The sequence below is a fragment of the Lycorma delicatula genome, chromosome 4, assembly GCF_047948215.1.
Source record: "Lycorma delicatula isolate Av1 chromosome 4, ASM4794821v1, whole genome shotgun sequence".
In the NCBI taxonomy this organism is placed as follows: Eukaryota; Metazoa; Arthropoda; class Insecta; order Hemiptera; family Fulgoridae; genus Lycorma; species Lycorma delicatula.
The window spans coordinates 147419513-147444814 of record NC_134458.1 but is presented as its reverse complement, the minus strand read 5'-3'; the positions used below and the strand labels follow the sequence as shown (position 1 = coordinate 147444814).

At 32.5% G+C, this 25302-nt stretch overlaps 1 pseudogene; it reads left to right on the top strand.

The window, feature by feature from the left end:
• The window catches only part of LOC142323938 (sphingomyelin phosphodiesterase 4-like), a 54513-nt pseudogene extending 29786 nt beyond the window's left edge, over positions 1-24727 (top strand).
• Positions 24728-25302: the final 575 nt, after the last annotated feature.

Here is a 25302-nt window from a genome sequence, read left to right as displayed (position 1 = left end):
CCTAGGATTGAGGTCTCCTCAAACCGAATCTTTAAGTTATGTAATTAAATCTTTATGTGCTTTTAAAGTTGTGAAGTCCTTTTAGAATCACCCAGTGTATTTTTTTGTTTTGAAAATTCAAATAATTCATTAAGGTATTGACCACTGTGTTAACTAAATTTAATATTCATGAAATATAAACCACCAAAATACAGTAATTAGATAAGTTAAACGTACCATATTAATATTCAATAATTTATTTTTGTGGGATTCTGCATCTTCAGGTTGTATTGAATGAATTCTGTATTTTCTTAAATAGATAAATTTATTTAATAAATATCAAAAAAAATTTAAAACAAAACAATTTCACAAATTATAAAATGAATACAGTTTTATGCAATTATAGAATTCAATACCAACTGAATATAAGGGATCCCGCGAAAATCGATCGATTATTGGATATTAATATGGTAAGTTACTTTTATAATTACGTGTTTTGGTGGTTTATATTTTATATATATATGATATAAAAATATTTAAAAAAATATATATATATGTCGCCAATTGGCTTCGACAGCTCGTGGCACCTTAAAATCTTATGGTAGCCCTGTCGTTTGAGATTTTTGTAGTGATGGTTCTGAAAAGGGCCGTCTATGTGTTGTGCGAAGTAGCTCTGACAAGGGTTGTTGTGGTCTCCGGCGATATCGGCTCGGTTGTAATCGGGAAGTTGCGGCTCGCCTGTTGGAATCGGACCAAGCTTCCCCTGAGCGGCAGTTGGATTCCCAGCACATTACAAAGTGGCAGTGGTGGCCGCAGAGCCTCGCAGTGTCGGATCGGCGTCGGTTGTCTTCCGCCAGCGCGGCTGAGGCGGATCTCCCTGAGCCATCTCACGTTGGGCCGGCTCTTGCTGATGGGTTCGTTGATCGGCCCGCATTTGAAGCCCGGCAAGCTGGGGCGGGAAAGTAGCGTCTGCATCCCACGGCTTCCAGGCCTGCTGCTCCGGCGGAGATAATGGCAACCGCCGGGAGGTCCCATGTTGGGCCGGCTAGGGAACTTGTTTCTTCTCCTCCAGGCATCGGTCGACGACGAATAAAATTCGTTTTGCCGTTCGGCTCTTTTATAGACGCCTGCGAGTGTGGGGCCGCAGCACCGCTGTGGTGGAAGAATTGTGCGGTAAGCTAGTTTGGTGAAGGCCGCAGCACCGCTATGGTGGAAGAATTGTGCGGTAAGCTAGCTTGGTGAAGGACATAAGTTGGAGGACAGTGGACGGACCTTCCCATGGAGCCTCCTGCATATCGACCATCATGGGCTGTCTGATGAACACTTGGTCGTCCACCGTAAATGTCGGTGCTCTTCTTTGTTGTCTACGAACTTCTTTTGTCAGTAGACTTCCTGGTGTGATGCTGCCATTTCCTGTCATTCCTCAGTGGATTGAGGCGGTTTCTCTGCTTTTGGATGCAGCCAATTCCTGGGTCCTCCCAAAGATTAGTTCGTTTGGTGGCTTGTCGGTCGCAGTGTTGGCCCTGTTTCCTAATAGGAACAGCATTCGGCACATTCTTATCTCAGGTTATATGTTGGACATCCTGCTCGAGGGCTATCCTCAGTGTCTTCTTCACCTCCTCATTAGGACGTTCCGTGAGATTGTATACGGGTGTATAACCTCTTTCTCTTCGGCTTGTAAGCGCAGCCCCGTCATCTATTATGAGTGCTGCAGGATAGCCCCGCGGCAAAACACTTCCTCCTCCAAACAGCTAAGATCGTGTCCTTGTCAGCTCGAGGAACGGGCCTTGCCTCCACCCAGCGGAAAAACAGGTCAGTCGTCACTACTACGAACCTTTTGCCTCGTTCCGTTTCTGAATATTGACCCATTTCGTCAATTGCCACTTGCTTCCAACAAGTTCTAGGCTTCCGAGGTCGCTGATTGTCTGGTGAAGGACTGATTGTCAGGTACTGCTGAACGTCCTTTGTAAGACCCTGCCAACCGTAATATTGGAATATCGGCCGCCATCTTCTGCGAGTTGACCGGCTTTTGGAGCATTGTGGTAGTGTCGTATGACAGCCAAGTGGTTGCCGGGTGGGACGTACACTCTCACCGGTCGGGGTCCTGCCCTAGTGCTACGTTCTGCTATCCATACGATGCCGTCTTCGTCCACTCAGAGATGAATGCCTGATGCAGAATTTGGATTCTGACGTAATCGTTGGCACTCTGGATTGGCTTTTATGCCTCCTGCATCTGTTGAAACAGACGTGGTGATACGTTTTGCAGTCGGGGTGTAACTGCTGTACTTTCTTCTTGGCCGCGTTCACTCGGGTGTAGTCTACCTTCCTTCCGCGCTATTGTAGTATTTTCATCTTCCGCCAGTTCTCTTGACAACAGGTTTGGTAGTTCATTCTCCCGGCCAGAACACTGAACCAATAAGGCCCAGTGGTCTACTTTAGCCATGTCAAAGCCTTGTTGTCCGTTCTGAGGATAAAAGTTCGGTCTTTGAGGTACGGTCGATAGCGTTTGATTGTCCACACCAGGTCTAGGCATTCAAACTCATTAGAATGATATTTCTTCTCAGCCTCTGAGAACTTCGTGCTGGCCTACGAGATGACTCTTCGCTCCCCGTTTTTGGCTTGCTGGTAAAGCACGGCTCCCAGTCCTTGCTGGCTAGCCTCGGTTTGCAAAACTGTAGGAAGCTCTGAATCCGGCGGAGGTAACTCCCAACAGTTGGCTGAAGGCCTGCCGAACAGCTTCGAAGGCTTGGTTTGCATCCATCCTGACCCATAGGGAAAGACACACGCCTTGTGACGATCCCAGTCGCCATGCCACTCCTTCCGTTCCTAGTCTTGATAGGATTTACCGAAGGTCACCTTCTAGACCCTCTACCTGATTACATATTTTAGTCATCAGGATGGCACCAATGCAGATGCCTCGAAAGACATTTCCATTGTTGTTAAAACCCACCAATAAACAGAAGATATTTTTCAAACTCACCTAAACCGAATCAAACCAAAAATTGATATCCAGTAAAAATTTACGAATTGAGCTGCCCAAAATATTAATCTCATACCCTCAAAATATTTTCACAACCTCGTAATTTTGAACTACCATACTATAACAACCAAAATTACCTATAAGTCAACCCACGAACATACCAAACAACAACCGGGCACAATTGCCGAATGCGCCTACTCTGGCGTAAAAGCACCAAAATGGGTCCTTAGCCACCCAGGCTACTATTCTACAATAAACACCCTCTGCATTCCTTTCGAGAGCCAAAAACCTTTAAAATCTTTCAACAATGCGCCACTCATCTCTAATTTTCCAGTTAGTCTGCAGATCCAGACTTTAATCATTGCCGGTTCAGGGAGATCCGTAAGACAACTCCCAACACCCTTACGTCTGGAAAGAGACCGTGCGTATACCGCCCATCTGTCGTCTCATACACCTGTCCTGCCAAATACCAAAAACTTTCCTCTATTTCCTGAATACGCTGCGTAGTCAGTTCACCAGACGTCTTCACAGCGTAACGTAGTTTTGCCTTGCAAAACTCCTAACAACCTGCCGCACCTTAGCGTCACTAATCTCCGAATATAATATACCTGAACGGAAAAAAGCGACCTCACGCCTATCACACAGATGATTGATACCTACACACCCTCCACTTCATCATTTAGCAGTAAATCATTCAAGAGAGTGCGCAGAATTTCTGTCCTGTCAGTCAGTATACCTTGCCCGGTCGAGAGAGCAGTCAGAAAACGTCTTTCTTTCGTTTATGTCCCAAAATCCTATAATTGACACCCCGTGGTTCCTTATTACCCTGATGCCCTAGGCACGAAAGAACCCCAAAAATCCCTTGACCGTTTAGATCAGAAAACTCTTGTCCAAACATTATTGTCTTGTCTTGAGAAAACTCTTGTCTTCTCTCATGACCAGAGCTACGTGGGGTGGATTGCGATATGTTATGCGGCCTTACGCCGTGAATTTAAATTGCCCAGAAACATTTGTTAAATCCTGGGCAATGACGTTTTAAACCGGGTGTTATTTTTCCGACAGATCAATTTATTACATAAAATTTAATATTGTTATTTAAATTTGTTTTTCTTTAATGTTTCTGTTAACCGAGAGGGGCCCTTTACGCTCCTCTCGAACGTTGTTGAATTTTATTTGTGTTTTTTAATGATATTTTAGCTGTGATATTAGTTGTATTTTTGTTTAATTTTTTTAGTTTTTTAATGTAGTTTTAGTTATCTGTTTTCCTTTTATTTATTTTATTCCGGGCGATGATATCGCGCAAGCGTTTTTCACCCTCAAAAAAAGAAAAGAAAAAAAAAAGAACAACTACGCGGGATAGAGTGTTCTACAGCAACCGCATAAGTAAGAGAAAGCCTCTCCTCCAAATTCCGACCGAAGACACGAAATCTGGCCGATAATATATCGACAAATTTTAGCCAGTCTGCCTCTTATACAGGAAACGCTCCTGCTTAACGGGAACATTACACTGGTATACCTCACCGCTGACAATCGCGATCTGAAAAAACGATGATTACTGGAACAATCATCAACAACTGTCCATCGACAAACAGTCCCGGGAGTATTCCTTCCAACCGTCACATGTATATTTTTTCCAGCAAAAACCTTCTACCATTCACCATTTCTGCGAAGGTTGGTAACTCACCCAAAACTTAAACCTCGACCGTGTTATACAATGAAACTCTACACCAACTCCCCTTTCTCATCCGTCAAATTACTGTGCCACCATAAAGACTTTGCATTAATGTCTGCACCGATTAGAATAGGAAGAATCCTGCAACAACAAATCGGACAATCCTGTCCCATTTCTCAGAATGAAAAGTTGCAAGTCTCCGATTACCAGCTTCACAACAACATGATGAAAATCAGAGCTGTTTAACAAAGACACAATCCAGATGTCTCCTGCACAGAATAGCAGACATACTAGCAGAACAAAAGCTTCTGCCAGCCACTAAAACCTGGCAAATCACCCGCCAGAACATAAGGATGTTGCATAAGAATCACATCCAGATTCCTTCAATCTCCAACCTCACCTAATTCAATCTGCGCAATATAAGCACCCTGAGCATTCAACTGTCCGAAATTAACCATGACCATCTCGACAGCTCTTAAGTAAGACGCACAGTCCTTACTGTCCGAAGAGTACTTAGTCCCTTTGCACAGTTTCTTATAATTGACAATTCGATCCCTCATTCTTCTTGGGACAGCCGTCTCATTTGTGCCCTCTCTCCACAAAGAGCACACAGCGACGGAAACTTGCTAGCTCTGCAGTGTCTTTCCATTTCCAGTGTTTTCCCCGCAGCAGGTCAGTCAGCGGCGCAGAAAGTTGTGAAAATCTTTCTATATATTTTCGCAGCCAGTTATAAGTGCCGAAAAACTTCTGCAGGTCTTTTCTTGACCCGGGAATCTTGTGATGGTCCGTAGGTGTTGCTTCTCCGGAATATTACCCGTGGGTATATTTTATGGCCCAAAAATGATACCTCTTCTCCGCCAAATTAGCATTTCTCCAAAGAGCATGTCAGATAGTAAAGTTGTAGGTGTTCCAGCACCAAATCTAGGGGGCGTAAGTGTTCTTCCCAGCTACTGCTGTAAACAATGACGTCCAGGTAGACCAGTCAGCACTGGCGGAGGAGGCCAGTGAGAACGTTCTTCATAAGATGCTGGAATATGCTGGGTGCATTTTTCGAGCCAAACGGCATTATTCGGAACTGGTATCGGCCGCCATCTGGAACTGAAAAGGCTGTAAACCGTTTGATTCTTCCAGGGGTGTCTGCCAATAGCCACTTTTAAGGTCGATTGTCGAGAAGACGCGAGCGCTTTCCAAGTCTAATAGTTTCATAGATCAGTAGCAGTAGTGAATCTACATCTTCAGTGATTTCGTTCAGTCGGTGAAAGCCTTCACAAAAACGTAGTGAAGATTTCTTCTTTTTAACAATGACCACCGGAGGGAAACGGCCGGCTTACTTCCCGAAGTTGAATCTCATGTACTGTTGACCGTGTCGGTTGCAAGGGAATGCTGGAAAATACTCCTGGTGTCGCTTCAACACCGTCTTCAGTCTTGTCTTCACCTCATAAGGTGTGCTGCTCCAGCAGTACTGGTAGAAAGGTAACTTCACTACCTGGAGTTAGTCGGTGAATGAGTTTCCTCTTCTGCAACAGGAAAAACTCCACTGGTTCATTAGCCACTTGCGTTCGTCCATAAAGTTGGAACCGCAGCTTGGCAGTTGTTTGAGGGTGGTTATATTGATGCCGAAATCGGTCGATGAACTCGGGCCAATCGAGTTGTAGGTCTTTGTATTGTCTGCCACAAGACAGAGCATCTCCTTTCAGCTGCCCTTCGGCGTATTCCGCTCATTGCTCCACAGGCATTCTCTTTTCTTGTAGTTGAGTTTGTAGATGAGAGAGGATCAGTTTTGGATCGTCATGTGGCAGGCCGCTGAAGGTTGCCGTTATCACTGACAGAAATGATGCACGGATGCCCGCAATCAGGTAGTAATGTTGTTGGGCCCCTTGTGTGTTTGTCGGCTAACATGTGGTCGACAAAGACGTGACTAGATCCAGTCTTTTCGTCCAGACGATCTTCGCGCCACATTGGACGTCTCTGTCGCCGATTGGCTTCGACGGCTCGTGGCACCTTAAAACCTTATGGCACCGTGACTGGCACGGTGCCATATAACCGTGGCACGGTTATAAAACCGTGGCACCTTATGGCAGGACTGAAAATGGCCGAGGTTTTTGTAGTAATGCTCTCTGAAAAGGGCCATTTGTGTGTTTTGGGAAGTAGCCCTGAGAAGGGCTGTTGGATCCGGAAGCTGGTCTTCGGCGATATCGGTCCGTTTATAGTCGGGAGGTTGCGGCTCGCCCGTTTAAATCGGACCGAGCTTCGCCTCAGCGGCAGTTGGGTCCCCACTACAACGTGGCAGTCGTGCCCAGCAGTAGCAATCGGCGTCGGTCGTCTTCCCCTGGCTCGGCCGAGGCGGTTCTCCTCGTGCGATCCCACTCTGGGCCGGCTTCTGCTGATGGGCTCGCCGGCCAGGGCGCTTAAAGTCCGAGAAGGTACCAGCAGTTCTCTCGGCGGCCCGGCTAGGCTTGCTGCTCCGGCGGAGATGTTGGCAACCGCCGGGAGATCCCACGTTAGACCGGCGAGAGAATTTGTTCACCATTCTGTGAATGGTGAACCTCAACACCGCTGTGGTGGGAGAGTTGGTCAGCTAACTTGTTGGGGAGTGGCACTTGTGCAGGTTTGTAGGCATACTGTATTCCCGTTGACTAGTATTGTACTTGCCGATATGAAGCTTCGCATGTATATGGCAACAATATATAATTAGATATTAAGCGATACATAATAAATTTGAATATGTATTAAAATCATTGATTATATTTGATAGGAAATATATGGGTGGTACAGTCTTAATAACTAATAAATCTCTCTTATTCCCCCATATATTTGTTAAAAATGTGGCCATTGTTCAGTTACTGTGTACTTCAGGGTAAAGGTGGATTGAATTGTATTGTATTGTATTGTATTATATATTGTATAGTGTCTCAAATGCAGTTACAGACTGGTCAGTCTGTAACTGCAAAGCTAAATCATGCAACAAGTATAAATGAGCATGTTGCAACATGAATTTTTATGACTGGAAATTACTTCAAGCATCGGTTATAACGTAACACTGCAATTGAATGGTTCAAACAAGTCTATTTCAACTATAATAATAAGTATAAAAATATTACTGTGTCAAGAAGACAAGAAACCCCCTTGGAGCAATTATTTAGTGAGTCAAAATGGTATTGCTTTTAACAGTTGTTTCATGATTTTTGAGAGGTTATAACTTTTTTATTAGTACTGCTACACAAGAAACTTTTTTATTTGACATAAAAATTACAAAAACACTAAGTTTGTAAATTTGAGATTTTTATATCCAGCCCCATCAGAATTGTTTGAAGCCAAAGTTTGAATTAAAAAAAAAAAAATAGTTTCTAAAAATTCATAAATTTAGGGGTAAGTATATCGCCATTAATATTATTTATGGTAAAACTACTAACATATACCTACATACAAAATAATAATTCAAATTTTTATGCCATCCCTGCCTCTTGAAAAAAATTACCAAAAGTGAAATTTCACAGTTTTTCGTGTTCAACTTTCTTGGTAATTTTCTCATAGAAAGAAGAGAGATAGGTAAATAAACTGTGGATCAATCTTTTACTGTGACAAAATATTATTAAATTGCTTTTGTTTCATCCTTCCAGGACCTTTTTAGTTACGATTTTTTTCTGTAAACCCTTACAATCACAAAAATAGGTGTGTGCACTGTAACAAAAATGGCTGCCACAGGTAAACTGCTTAAATAAAAAAAAATAGTTTTAAGGTCCTGAGACATGTAAAAAGCAAATGGGTAAATTTCAGTTTTTTTTTTTTAAGTGACCCGTGGGTCACTTCAAATGGATTGACCCCTAATGAGGATTTCAGTGGTTACATTTTTGCGTAACTAGTTTTTATCCTGTTTTCACATATCCAATACTATTTTTGTAGTATTGAGACTTCATTTTTACATGTAGAGGTACCAGCACTGAACTATCTGATTTCAGTATGACTCAGATGTATGATTTTGTTTATTTAATGTAAATGTAATATATGATTCAATGAATACAAACAGGTTTATTTTCATTTTTATTTATATTTAGTTTTTATAGTTGTGTAATTTTTCTTTTGAAGACTATTAAACTGAATTGACAATTCTGATACTTACATTTGAGCTACGTAATATTATAAACAAATCAAATTCCTGCTGATAAAGAACATAGTACATTTAAAACATTGGAATCTATAAACCCTTCACAAAATTACAAAATCCATGTGGAGTACTAAATAAGAGTGAATTTTTCACTTAACACTAATTTAAGAAAATCCATAAATATGTGTACAACAATCTTTTCCAAAATTATAGAAAAAAATTATTGTTTCTAATCTTTATTTTTATTAAAGAGAGAAAACTGTAGTATAAAATGAAACATAATCTGAGTTCAGAGGGGTTATTGTTGATTAGAATTCATTGTATAGATATGTCTTATTACATAATAAAGTTACAGTAATCTTTAAGTGGATGTTTTTTTAATTTTTAAAGATCAATATTCACTGGTGTAGTAAAATCTTTAAATCAACATTGATTGTTATAATTAAGAGACATCAGCTCAAGCTATGTTATTATATAAAGACAAAGAGGATTTTTGGTTTGTTTGGGATAAACAAAAAAAAACTACTCTTATCAATCGCAACCAAATTTTTACCCATGTTTCTTGGCATAACTGAGAAGGTTTTTAGATATTTCATTTTGATAAATATCAAAGAACCAACCGATCGATTGCTTTCAGATTTTCAGGATACATTTGTATTATACCTTGGAAGGTTTTAAGCCACAAACGAGGCCCTAGCTCCTCCCTTGAAGGTTAAAATATTAAAAGTGCTCTCACTTAAATTAAAAATGTTTATTAAGGAAAAAAGATTAATCCTTCTACTTCATTATATTCCTGCCTCCATGGCAAAGAAGAAATAAGTTGTGAATTTTTTGTCATCAAAGGTGTGTGTACTTCTACCATAGCTACTATTATTCTAGCCCACTGAGCAGAGCCCTCTGGGTAGATAGTAGTGATGACCGAATCCAAGCTCAGCAGGTGTCCAAGGCATCATATCCTGCAACACTGGAATGGCGAGCTCTGTGGCCCTGGGGTAGGCCCCAAGGAGCCCCTTTGTTTGCTTCGGGGTTCACCTGGGCCCTGAGGGTCCAGATTCTGGCTAGACAGGCTGGCTGGTATAAAGTATAAAGTTTCCTCCAATCAGTATTTCTGAGATAGCACTTAATAATGTAAATCATTTTTATCTAAAGAAAGGAATTTTTTGTATTTCTTGGTACTGTTAAAAAAACATATATATATTTAAAAAAGAATAAATATCACAATCTGTACATTATTTTAAAGTATTAAAATAATATGAATAATTTTAAAATGATGTAGTTCTTAGAATTGTGAAGAAATTATTATCTCTCAATAAATTAGTAGAAATTAATTGTTGATGCCTTCAATTAAAGCAAAAATCTTGTATTCATCTGATACATTTAAAAAAAAAATCTATCATTGTACCTATCGGACAAATATTTTATGTGAAATTCAAGAACAAAGCTTTTTAATTTGACTGGATGGTTCTGAAAAAAAATTACTAAATGCTTGAATAATAAGTTCTTGTGAAACTGATTTTTTTTTCTACTATTTTTCTTTATTATAGCAGAGCTACTTATATGTTTATTCCTTTTTACAGAGATGTATTCACCTCATGGGTAGCATCAAACCAAACTGCAGCTCAGAGCTTTTCGACTGTGAAGTAGAAATGGCCAACATCATATTGTATTTATTGGACCCACGGGCCTTTTGTAAATATCGTACAATCAATCACTTTTTGTGATTTCCGGACCTTCCCTCGCATATAAATATAAATAAAAGTATATAAATATTATATATGTTTAATTTTATTGCTTTTATTATGATTATTATTAGTTTTTTTTAATTATATTATTTTTTACCTATTCATTGTGTGTTTTTATTATTATTAATTTTTTTTTATTACGATGAAAGGTCTGATTATTATTATTATTCTTTATTATACATAAACCAGTTTTATGTAATTGGGCTAATAATATATGTAAAAGTGAATAAATAATTTATGTACAGTATATTAAAACGCCCATTGTTGCATGTTTAAATCTTTTTTGAAATGGACATATTGATTATTATTACATTATATTTAATTAAAACATAGTTAGAATTAGTTGTTAGTTATTTTCTTAAAAAGAATTTGAAAGTGTGTGAAAGTGATGATACAGAGAGTGAGTGCAAGTATAAACAAGAGAAAAATAAATTGTTTATATAAATATATTTTAAAAACGTGATGAAGAATTAGTAACTACGTGCTCATGTTATTAAGTTATTTTTAATTGTTTATGTAAAATAAATTTTGTAATTAATAGTTTATATATATAATACACACACACACATGATATATATATATCAAGTATTTAATTAATTGTTATTGATTAATTAATTTTGTTACAGTTCATGAGGTTTTTTTTATAAGAAAAAAAATTGTTTTCATTTTTTAAATGCAATTTATTATTGAAATTGAATGTAGCAATAACATTGTAATATATTATTATTAGATAATAATTTTGATTTCATTATATGTATAAATGTATTGTTTTTCTTTTTTCTTTTTTTTTTTTTTGTTACATTGTTGAATTTCAAATGTGATTTAGAAAAAATCTTATGAACTGTGATTATTGTATAGATTCTTTTAGGTGTAGGTTACAATTAAATTATGCTGTACATTTTTTTGGGGGGGATATGGAGACTTGGGATAAATGTACAGATTTTTCTTCTTTTTTTTGTGAATAAATTGGAAATGTGTTATTTAAATAATAAAAAAAAACTTCTAAGGTACAAACTCAAAATATTTTTTTTTTAGATTAAAAACATTTTGTTGTTACCTTCATGTTGTTAATCTATTATTATGATATATTTATGATACATTTTTTATTAATTGTATATTAATTATAGCTTTTTGTTTGTTTTGTTTTTATTTTCTCTTTTTTTAATTATATATTTTTTGTAGTAGTTATATCTTGTAATTTTATGACAGTTTAAATAATTGTAATGTGTGTTTAGATAATTTGTCAAAAAAATTATTTCTGAGTTTATCCAAGTTACGCACCATAGTCTGAATATTACCTTACTTGATAATATAGCTCTTGAGTATTGTTAAGTTTTACTTAAATTGGTATTCTTTCATGTAGTTCCTTTAAGTATTTAATCCTATAAAATTTTTATTAAAAATTAAATTTATTGGCTAAATAAGAATTATTGGTTGGTTGTTACATTATGTTTGGTCAAGATGAAAGATCTATAAATCATTTCTCTCTGCATTTCAGGCATTTTGTCCTCATTCATTTGTACAAATGTTTTTTCACGGTTAGTTTTAGTAAAATCCATTGTATTTAAGGGTTCCATGGTCATTTATAGATTAAATTATCTTCATTTGTGTAACTACAAAGTTTCTGAATTTGTCTGTTAATTCAGTGCTTTTTTAATATCTTTAATCAAGATGGAGTAGACTAAACTACAACCCATTGCATTTATTTTATATTTAGAATTGATCGATGTTAAAGCAGTGTAATATTTATGATCCCATTTTTCAGCTGCTGTTTATGTTTAGTTCTGATTAACATCATGGCCTGGGTGAACTATTACAGCAATATCTACACTGGCAGTTCATGTACAGGGGGTATGAACTAACAGTATAATTATGCTGTAACGTGTATTCTGAAGGCTGCTTTTTTTTTTATTAAATGTCTGTAAGTTGTCAAAGATTTTCATATTTCTCATTTGAGTCTACCATTAATTATCACTGAAACCTTTGAATCTTTTTTAGTATTTTATAGTCTTAATTTCTGAACATCATTAATTCTATTAATATAAAGTATACATGTAAATTTTTCAGAAGCTTATGAAGATTTATAATTTGTATGCTGTGTTATTAAAATTTACAAGTGTTTTAAGTATTAGATGGAATATAATTAAATATGTAATTTAAACACAAAATAAAATACAAATTTAAATTATATCTAAAAATATAAATGCTAAGTTGTGCCATTTACGATTAAACTTGAAAATATTGAAACATGGTGTTTGTATTATATTATGGAGTTTTTATTTGAACACACATTTTAAATATTTTTTCTCTTTAAAGAATATGCATTGAAATTTCAAGTTAATTATTATTATAAATAATTTTGAATATAATTATCACATACAAAGTAAGATACAGTAATTAAATTTTAATTTGTATTAAGAAAATAATAAAAATACATAATGTAGTATTTATTACTATATACTATATCTTATTCAGCAATAAAAACAGGGTAGCCTACAATAGGGCGGTTAATTGTTTTTCTGTTTTTTTTGTTTTTTTTGACATTTAATATTATAATTTTTATTTCTGTATGATACAAACTTAAAATATAAAAATATAATGATTGATTATTTTATTTAATATACAATTTTTTTTTTTTAAATTATTATGAATTAATATTACTTTCTGCAATTTCATTTTCATTATTATATTTTATTATTTTTATTGTTAATAAGTAATTTTTAATTTAGTATAAATAAATGTTGTAATAATATAAATAATTTGTTACATAAATAATTATATAATAATAATACCTATATTATATATATAAAAATGAAAAAAAAACTGCATTACATGTGGATATAAAAACCATTATTATTATATATTATATAATATTCAAAGTAAGAACTTATATGAATATAAATAATAAATAAATTATATATATATATATATATAGGAAGAGAGCGAGAGAGTGTGATTTCATTAGTTTGACCAATAAATAATAATTTATTATTGTAATAATAGTACCATATTAAAAAAAAAAAAAAATTTTTTTATAAAGTGAAACTCTGCCATTTTTTTCCATTTTTAATTTGTTCCTAGGCGTATGATTATTCATAGAGTTTATATTGTAAACCAGCAAAGATGTTAATATTATTATAAATTTTTGATTGCCTATTCTGAAAATATATAAATATGTAAATGAAGTTTTACAAAAAGAACTACTGTAACAGAAATAATTATTATGATGAAGATTTTATTATGTTTATATTAATTTTTAAACAGTACAAGTAGATGAAATTCAAGCACATTTATTGACCAGGTACCAGGTTTAGTTATTATTACTATTATTATATAGATGTACATTGTAAACAAGAATGAACAGTTATTTGAAATATTTTTTTTTACCCTATCAGTTTATTGTTTTCATCTTTTTATATCAGTTTATTGTTTTATTGCTGTTTATTTTACATGAATAATTTTTATATAGATGAACTCCAACTTAGAAATTTAATGTGTTTTTACAGTATTGCTCATTATTTGTGGGATTACGTTCTCTGAAAATTCTACTATGAGTGCGAAACCATAAATATTCGGCAAAATGATAATCACTTTCAGTTTTTTTTAAAGATAGCAGCAATTAAATTTATTTTTTATTAATGATATCAGTCATTCTTTACAAACAAAAACACGTACACTTAATTTAATTTTTTTTATAAACTAATAGAAAATATTAAGTTACTCAAGTTAAATAATACGATCATAGGTTTAGAATGAATTGATTTTATCACCTGATTTACTACTAGTTTTGATAGATATTCTTTGTTGAGGGAAGTTTTACAACTTTTGCAATTTCTCATCTCGGGTGTAAATTTAATTGTTTTACCGTGTAACAAACTTATACTGTGTATTTAATGTGTAAGCGTTTTTGGCCGAAATGAAGTTTAGTTAACTTTGTATAGTACTGTTATTTAAAACTGTTAATCAAAAAATGATTTATTTTCACACACACACACACATATGAAGCTATACAGAAATGCTTGGAATGCTAAAATATAAGTTAATTTGATGGTTTCATATGAAATTCAGTCTTACAAATTGATGGAGTATGAAAGTGATGTCTGTAGTTTTTTTTAGAAAATCAGTGAAAAATTCACTTTTTTATGTTTGACTTGCAATAACTTCATTCAGTTGCAAATAAACAAGTAAAACTCTTCAATAAAACCTGTTGAAAATTTAATTCTAAACAGAATAGTATAAATAAACTGAAAGCGATTAGTAATTAAATACAAAGCTAAATTTAACTGGAAAATTGTTTTTAATGTAAAAAATTAATAAAATTTACAATGAATTGTCAAAAATGTCTCCAGTTACTTCATTGCATTTGCTGCATATGTGGGTTACTTGTGATGCTGTTTTCAGTTCATTGGAGCTGTTCAACAGCGCAAAAGCATCGATAATATGGGCAAGTAACTCCTCTTGGGTATTTACTTTCAACTTACAAAAACATTAACACTTCATCCAACCCCATACACAAAATCCATCTGTGTAAGATCGGGTGAACTGAGTGGCCAGGATTGTGAACCGCCTCTACCAATCCATTTATCTGGGAATTGCAGATTTAAGTAGGCAGAAACAATAGGAGAGAGATGTGGGGACATGCCATCATGCTGGAAGTACATCTGGTGTCGTGTTGCAAGAGGAACATCTTCTAGTAATGATTATAATTGTTCTTGAAGAAACTGTAAGTACCCCCTTGCCTGTTAAGTGCCCTTGGAAAATAAACTGTCCAATCAAGTGGCAAGTTGCTGTTGAAAGTTAACGTTCCACCATTGCATGGGGTTCATTTCTACCTGTGAGTGTTGGTTTCTCATATTGTTTATGCCATCGCAAGAGAACTGACTCATCTTTAAATAAAATGTACTTGAAGATTTGTCGAGCATTTAACTAATTGCAAAACACCATACGAAGGGCAGGCTCTCCTGCATGTAGATGTATTTTTTGTTTATGATAACGGATAAAGGTTTATTCTTAAGTGTCCTCCATACTTTAGTTTGTAAAACTCAACTGGTTAGAAAGACATCTTGGGCTGACACCAAGACTACGCACAACAGCAATAATAATGCTTTCATTGACATTATCATCATGTAGAGAGAACGGTCATAAGGGATATGATTACTGCTAGGAAGAGATCCTATCTCCTGTAACATACAAAATACCACATTAATAGTTATTGTATTTGGGATTCTGTGATTAGGAAAACGTTGATAATCTTCAACAGCGGCCGTAGCACTGCCTTCACACTCATACATACACACCATATCAACATATTCTTCATTCAAAAATAAGTATTGAATTACTTCAATAACAAACCAGATTCAAAATGGTTATGCAGTACAGCTGTCTACTTGTACTAACAGGAAAATTGCACAAATGAACTCAAACTCTACTATAAGCTTAGTAAGGGTAAACCTACTTGAATTCAATTTGGCAAATCTTGTCTTATTCTACAAAATAAAAAATGTTACCATCAAAATGGCAGCCACCTTAATTTTTTTAATCTTCAATATTTGTAATTGTTTGTTTGATAAATTTTTACTTATTATAAAATTTATTAAGCATTTTATTTAGAACAAAATGACACCTCATTTGCAAAAATCCATTGACAAACAATCAAGTTATTGCAGACAATTAACCCGGCAGTACGCTTGTGCACTATAATGCAAGCTTATAATTTGTATTAATTTAGTATTGTTTTTTACTACATTTAGTGGAGGAAATAAAAACTGGCAAAATGTTATAAACTTGCATTATGGTGTGCAAGTGCACTGTCTGGTTAATTGATTGCAATAACTTTATTCTTTAACAACAGATTTTTACAATTCGTGTATGTCATTTTGTTCAAAATAAAATTTTTAATAAATTTTGTAAAAGTAAAAATTTGATCAAACAAATAATTACAAAGATATTGAAGATTAAAAAATTAAGATTTTTTATATTTTAGAATGTAGGCGCTAGTCTTTAGATTTGCTAAATTTAATTAAAGTAGATTTACCTTTTCCTGAGAAATTTTTTTGTTGAAAATCACAAAATGGTGTCCTGAATCAATTCCTGAACACACACATATATATATGTGTGTTATAATTGGACTTACTTTCTGAAAATATAGAGAAGTTTGGTTCTTCAAATATTACTATTTTACTTTTTGATCTTGTAAGAATTTTAAAATTCTCAAAAAAACTGGTCCCTTTTTACACTTTGACCACTATTTTGGAAAAACTCCAGTTGAGATCAAAAAGCATAAGACCCTTTAATCTTGATGTTCAATTTGAACCTTAAGTCAGAATTTTGAATTCCTAGAAAATTGCACAGACAGAAATAATTTTTTAGAAACTAATATTCATTGAAAAAATATGTATGAAATATTCATACACTTTACAATTTATATGCAAGTTACTATCCAAAAGTTTCTGGAATTAGCCTTTAAAAAGTTAAAAAAAAAATTAAAAATTATTGGCTTCTGTGTGGACAGTGTGATCCCACTGTTTTTTTTACAGTAGGAAATACAAAAGTCAGAGTATTCATTACATACTGTGATTAAGTCTAAATCGCTTCATTGGTCTCAAAACATTTTCCGATAAGCTTCAGTTTCAACTTAGGAAGCGGTAAGAAGTTTTGTGAGGTGTTGTCTGCTAAGTTGAGTCTACAATGACTGTGTAGTAGAGGCAAAAATTTATATATGGATAGGCACATTTTTATAATGCAGGAACCAAGGTTTGTTCTACCACTTTTTCAGGTCATTTGCATTGGATGTCCTTGCAGAGCAGCTTCAGTACATCTTAGAATTGTCTAGTCACAGTTTGATCTGGTGGAAAAAACTGAATGATACAGCATCACAGAAGGAAATCAACATTGATAAATATATGAAAACTTTCTTTCTTTGGCCACAGTGATGTTCGATGCCGACTACAATAACTATTGCTTTATCTCAGAACTTCAGTCATAAACCTGTGATTCATCATCAGTACTGATGTTAAAAGATGAAGTTTGAATAGTTTAAACAAGTTCTTTGAACCCTGTGCAGGCTTATCGAGGTTTTTTTTTCAATATTGAGCAGCATTGAAACAGATTTCACATGTGCTCATGATAGAATTTTCTGTCATATGATAGACCTATAGTCTTGCATATATCATAATATTCTTTGTACTTGCAGGATGGCTTTATCCATTCTTGCTACATTTTGAGGTTTGTTTTTAGTTAAGGATTGGAATGCTCATTATAAAATTTATTAAGGTTAGTTAAATTTTATCAAGGATTTTGTATCCTGTTGTCAGAATTACAGGAATGTTCCTGAAAAAATAAATCAGTTGTTACTGTCAAAATAACCGAATTAGATACAAGAATTCTTAGCTGTTCCTTTAGTTATGGTGTTTGTTGATCCTCACAAAATAATGTGCATAAGAATCACATCCCAAAAATAGATGCCTGGGTTTCCTCATGTAAAACTACACCGGTTTTTCTCATCCTGGTTGGCAGAGTTCTTTGAAATAATCTGGTATTTGTGTATGCTCAAAAAATGTAATTTCCAACTAACTTTATCAGTCCACAAGTAAAATATAGCATACTTTATTAGCTTCACCCAAATATCTAACAGTATAGTAGTGGTTGTCTGTGTACCAGTTTTGCTGTGAAACAACTGTATATTTTTCTAACAAATTGACAGCCAGTCTTGATAGTAATTCTTTCTTTCATAACCTTATTTTCAATCACATGGTTATTGAAATAATGAATACTACATACTGTAATTATAACACAATAGTTAGAAAAAAATTCCTACTTTATTGGAACCAAAATAGCAATTTTTTATTTTTTTAATTGGTTAAAATATTGAGCTAACCATTAAAAAAATTGAAAAAAATTTTGAAACAATTAAAACTACTCCTAAATATACAGAAACATTTTATATAATCTCAACAAAATTATGGAAAACTGGACTGTCAAGAAATATGAGAAAAATATTTAAAGTGATATAAAAATAAATATTTTCCATTAAGTTGCTTTTTAAAAAAAATTGCTGTAAAAATTAAAAAGGTTTCACAACTAATTTAGTGGCTTGGAAGTAATCAGTAATATAACATTTCTTCATTGTTAACATTAAATGAATAATAATAATAATAAAACTATTGTTGTAAATAAACCTTATAAAATTTACTTTCATTTCCACAGACACAAATTCTTTATTTCATTTCACAGAGTTACAACTTTTTTTTTTGTCATTTCAAAATTGTCTGCTTTCTGTTATAACATATTTCTACCAAAATTATTATAATTTTACAATATTATTGGTATCTTTTTAACAACATAACAGGAAATTCCTATTGTAGAATTTTACAAATATAATTCCAGGTAAGTAACAAATTAATTCAATGTATAATTAAATTAATTCACTTATATGTATAAATTAGGTTAATGGGAATAATAAATGATTAAATAATCAATGGATGATGCCTTTACTTGCTGAAAATCCATAAAAGACTGGAACAAAATACATATTGTATTCTTGTTACAATTTTTAAAAATTATTCATAAATCAATTGTCTTTTTAATTCCTTTTTGACTAATATGTCTAGTCTTGAATTATTTTCCTTACATACAATAGCCAATCTGTTAGTAGGTATACATACATATATTACAATCTCTTGATAAACAAAAATAATTGTCAAGTGTTCAGTTAAGTATGTTGAAATAAAAATTAGGTAACAAAAGATGTACAATCAATTATAGTTGAATACTGATAAAAAGAGAGAAACAGATAAATTACTTTGTGCAGATGTGCCAGATAAAAAACTCTGCTGTTTTTGTGTGATAAATTTTCTCAAATATGGAGCCAATTTATTACAAACAAGTTGATCACTTAATTTTTCAAACATAAACTTGGTTTACAGGATGATAGTTATTATCAGATGAATCACCATATATATATAAATAATGTGTATATATATATGTAATGTAATTTACTTTACAATTATCAAGAAATGTATCAGTAGCAAGTGATTTGTTTTATAACTTTGTCAAAATTGGAGTAAAGAATTGACTTTACTTCTAATTTTGTTATTAGTAAAAACTAGTGTTTTTATCAAGATCCTTTATGCAATCAAAATCTTCACCCTCATTAAAAGATATTTTGCTAAAACTATCATTAAATCATATTCTACTTCAGTAGACAAAAGATCATTAATAGAATAAACACTAGCAAATCCTTTAGTGAACAATATCCTGAGGCTTATTTGCTCTTTCCCTGTCATAAAGCACGGTTGTTGGAAATGATCTGCTACTATCAATTGAATTAACTTGATCATCAACATTATCTTATCTTCAACATTATTGATATAAGCCTTTTCATCATGAATAGGTAATTGTCTACAAAGTGTTTGTTCTTTACCAAATAATCTATAATAATTTGTATTATATATTTTATTTAATATATTTTTTGTTAAATATTGCATTTTTCAGTAATTTGGAAAATTAATATTTTTGATACCTTTGGTACATGACAATTAACTATTTTATTTACACATGAATTAAATTCATTAACAAATAAATTAATATCAGTAGTTGCAATTATTACTTAACTAATAGTAAATTAAGTTCATTAACAATAGACCCATAATTTGAATGCTTAAAGTCAGAGATATAAACATTATGTTTGAATTTGGGATAATGTATTTCAGATAATACTTTCATTTGGTGAATGATAATCATCACAATCAAAAATACTACCTTGAGTTTCAATATTACAGAGATTATTAAAAATTAAGAATGTTTTCTTCAGAATTTATTACATTATTAAGTTGCTTAAGATTATAATTCAAAAATCAGATGAAATATGAACATATTTCAACATTATTATGATGGCCTTGAGTTGTAAAAAAGTTAAGATTAACCCACTTGTTACCAGTTATGTTGAAGTTATCAAGTAATAGTTTACAAAGACCATCAATACCAATGCAACTAGTAAATCAGAATAGTAACTTATGATTTAACAAATTTTAAATTATTTATTGCAACCGGAACACCACCATCCTTCAGCTTGTTACATGTAAATATGGACTATCAAATCTGTTAACACAGTGCGTTCGGCAAATTGCTGTACAGTATGCTTTAGCATTCTGTTCTTTCGGTATTAGGTTGGTTGCTCTGTGGGTTTGTTGGACATGGCTCAGTAATAAACCAAGATGTCGGTTGTTGAGTTGTGATTGAACATGCTTTGATTATTGGAATCAATTGCAAGAAACATAATGATTCTTTCAGTACAGGAACCCATTTTTCTCGTTGACTGAAACTTTTCTCCTACAAAGTAACGTGCGTTCAAGAACTGAAACCTACAGATCATGCCAAAAACTAAATTGCCAGTAATCAAAATTTCTAATAATATTTTTTTTAACTATCCTTGACTTCAGAATACAAATCTTCACAATAAAATTCAAGGCCTTTTTCTAGGATATCAATTCTTTCCTCAACCATATTGAGTCTTATCACAAATTGTTACTATTGGAGAAATTATCTAGTTTTCACATTATCATTGAGTTGCCAAAGCGGTTGAAGATTTCAAGTTTAGAGCAAACTTGAGTAAATTCATTGCTATATTGTTTAGTTTTCTGTCTAATGTTCTTATTTTTATTTTTTTTGAAAATCTGATGCACAGCATGGATTATGTCCCATAATATGAATGGTCTTGTATTGGTGGATGTTTGTGTTGAAGGAGATGGATTTTTTATTGTAGATTTTTCAGGTGAGTTCTAGTTTGTGTGTTTGTTTATTGATTTTTATTCAGAGATTTTGGGTATGATTGTTTCCCAAGATATCTGAATTTACTGACTTTAGAGATTAATTGTTATTGATTCTAATACATTTGGGAGTCTTAAATTTTTGTAATGAACTGTGTTTTTTGAAAGAAGGCTGGATTTATTATAGTTATTAGTTACTAAAAAAATTCTAAACTGTTTTTATTATAATGATCCATGTGTTATGATAGGCTTGTTTAATTGATGAGTAGTGACGAAATAACCCCCCTCACCATGTTTCACTCTCATCTGCCACCCAGATTAATTATGTTTTGAATTACAATTTATATTCATCCTATTTATTCAATTTTTGTAATAACATATGGCAAAAGTTGGTTCAAAATGAATAACATTTAAGTAGAAATATGGTAACGAGAGATACTGGTTTATATAATTTTCTGTTTATTAACTGCCTTAATTGTACTTTGTTATGAAATAAACACTTGTCAATAGCATAATTTGCACCAATTTATATTGTTCAAATGATTTTTTTTTTTGGCATGAATTGTTTATTTATTGTTGTAATAATTACGGGCTTCATGCCCAATTACAGTTAATTTATATGCAAATATGTTTTTTATGATGAATTTTGTAACTTGTGACAAATATGAAACTCGATGAGGATTCTTCCCATAACTTTCTGCATGAAAGTCAGAGGAGGTTGCAGATCTCTGGGAATAGTAATATATTTTATTGTAGGCTGCTATATAGCAGGTAATTGTCTTGGACATTTCTCTTAATATAGCTTATTAAACAAATGAATTCATATTGAAAAAAAATGAAAACTAACAGCATAAATTTATGTGATCTGCATATTAAAAAACTGGCGAATACTTGAGATTGCTATTAAAATGCTCATGATTTTAGAAATAAATAATTATATTAGTGTTAGATTAACTTTGCACTGGTATGACTAATTGAAAACTTTGGCTTGCCAGTAAAGCTGAATAATATTTTACACAGTACAAGTTTTGTACAACTAGATATTTTTTAACTAGTATGAATAATACATTGGGCTCAATGGTCAGTAAGCCGAGCATGAAATGTTCATTATTTTTAAGAATAACTTTGCCATTTTTATGAAAAAAATTTGTGTCTTCTTGGCCAGCCCTCCACAACTGTTCAGTTATTTATTGACTTTGGCAACTACAGGCTATTTTCTTTTTAATTATTATAATTTATGAAAAACTAAACTTTTGTTAAATGTGTAAAATGCAGAAACATTACACCTTTCTGTTCCAGAGGTTGATGAATAACATTCAGATAAATTTTGCAGCATTGTGAAATCAGATAATTTATCAGATAAAATTATTACTAGTCGTATTTATTAAAATTATCTTATCTTTTTTCAGATGGACCAATTCAAACACTGGATTTTTAAATTAAAAGACTATATCTATTCACGAATATTTTGGAAACCACCTAAATCAAACCATCTTGAATACATAACAGAAATCATATTGATTTGCTTAGTATTGTCGCTGATATGGTTAGACTTATTGAATGAGTATAATTCTTTATTTAATATAGTTAATAAAATACCATCTTAAAAAATGTTAATATTAAGATAGAATTAAATTTCTTTTATTACAGTATATTTACCTTTCTAACTGATTTGACAACACTCTGCTTTCCTGCCGATTATAAATTCTATTTTTCATCATAATGCTTCAAATTAGATTTTTAAATGATATCCTTTTTTTTAATTTCTAAACAATTTTTTTAAAGACATTTGACCGGTTTGATGTATTTTTCAATTCCTTTCTGTACTGTGCTAATTTTCCACTTTCTCGTGAGGTAGTTCATCTGTTTCTATCTTCTGTTTTTCTTTAACATGCAGAAGGCCATTTTGTACAATATGCAACACATAAGGTAGAATTTTTATACTATCAAAATGACTCTCTGAGACATTATGTGTAATATATTTTTCTATGAAATCATTAAACCATGTTCACGTTGGAATAATTAAGTGACAGAGGACTCCCAAGTTTAAGATCACTTCATATTTCTATTAACACATATTTCAAATGCTTCATAAGCCAGAGAAGACCTCCTTTCTAAGCTTTCCTGTTTACTTCTCATAAGGCATTTAACTATTCATAAATGTATATTTTTTAAATATTTTTATTTAAATATGATACTAGATAATGCATAGTAATATGGGAATTTGTCATCTAATCCACTTGTATTATCTATAATACCATGAAGGATGTTATAGATGTGTTATAGGATGTGTTCAGAGTAGCCACTTTATTTAGGTTGTTTGAGGTGCTAATTTTATGTGTGGGACTTGCTAGTAATTCTTTCCTTTCCCAGGGGAAGTTGCATGTAAACTAACTTAATGAGCTGTCAGGTAAAACTTGATTTCTTACTCCAAAAATATCAAAATTCTAATTTACTTGTAATCTGTATTTCTGTAATTTTACTACATTAATAAAAATTCATCATTTCAAATCTCATCTTATTTATCTCATTCATTATTAATCCTTTTTTTTATTATAAACTGTTTTTTTAATTTACAAATTTTAAAAACCAAGAGTTTTTAACTCTGCAACTAAACTGGTAAATAAAACAATTGGTGTATAACAAAAACAAATGTGTTTATTTCCTTAGGCCTAATTATGCACAAGACTTAAGTTAATTGACTGAAGAAAGTGTGTGTGTCATTTTGGTTGAAGATGGACAAAGATTGATTTTTTGTTAATGTCATTTTAATGTGAATTAAACTGAATAAAACATTAAAACATTTTAATGTGTCACAGTTAATGTGAACATTTATCATAAAATGAACATGTAAGCAAACGTTATCCATAATTTTAACATTCTAAACTTAGTATTATGTGTTACATTATTTTTGAAAACTCTATTATTGTTTTTTTTTTAGGTGGTGTATTCAGAAGCATGTTGAACGCCTAATAGATTGGTACAAGAAAAGAGGTACAGTGGTAGTACCCAATCCAACAGAAGCAACTGAGAAAAGGACAAGTAGGGAAAAAAGAAAAACTACAGCTGGTGGTCAATCTACCAGCTGTAGAGTACAGTCACAAGAGAGACAGCTAAGAAGTAATACTACAAATAAGAGAAAATTTAAAAAATAAATTTAAAAAATATAAAAAAAAATTTTTGGTAATAAAGGCGATTGAGGCCAAAGATGATAAAATTTTCTGTCTATTATACGGATCAAAGAACCTATTTTTATTGAATATTACTAAAACATGTGATGGTTACTAAAAGCAAGTGATTTTAATTTTTTTTAATTTAATTTATTATACGGATAAAAGAACCTATTTTTATTGAATATTACTAAAACATGTGATGGTTACTAAAAGCAAGTGATTTTAATTTTTTTAAATTATTTTTAATTTAATTTTTGTAAAAAACTGACAATAAATTTCTAAATTAATTTTTATTTTTGTATAAAACTGACTGGATGTTTAGTTTATTAATTTTTTTGGTTTTTAAATTTATTAATTTAAAAATTTGATTTTATCATAATTTCATAAAAATTGTACAGTGAAATTTAACAAAAATAAAACATTTTTGGATTAAGTGATATATAACAGTCTCAACATGAACAAAACCATTACAAATCTGTATGTCATGAAAATAAGGTGTATTTTAAAGATACTTTCCAATATTCTTGTAATTGATTTTTTTCAGAATTTCTGTTAATGCTGTTGTAAATATAAATTAGGCAAAGGAACATCACAATGCTTGCCACACCAGAAATATATATTTAAAATATATATTTTTGTAAGCGTAGTTGGTTGTGTTAAGTAGTTCATTTTGCTTGTCTCTGGGTTTGTGTAGGAAGATAGTGGTGGGAATTTATTGGTGGGAGGGGGCTTATGATGCCCAGATAGACATACTCAGGTGAGCACATACGTGTTTTTACCTCATTCTGGTGCGACAACAGCATGGTTCCCCTCACCTTTATTTAAAATACACCTTCTAACCCGCATGAAAAACTTACTAACAAAAACTTAGTCTTGACAGTAGCA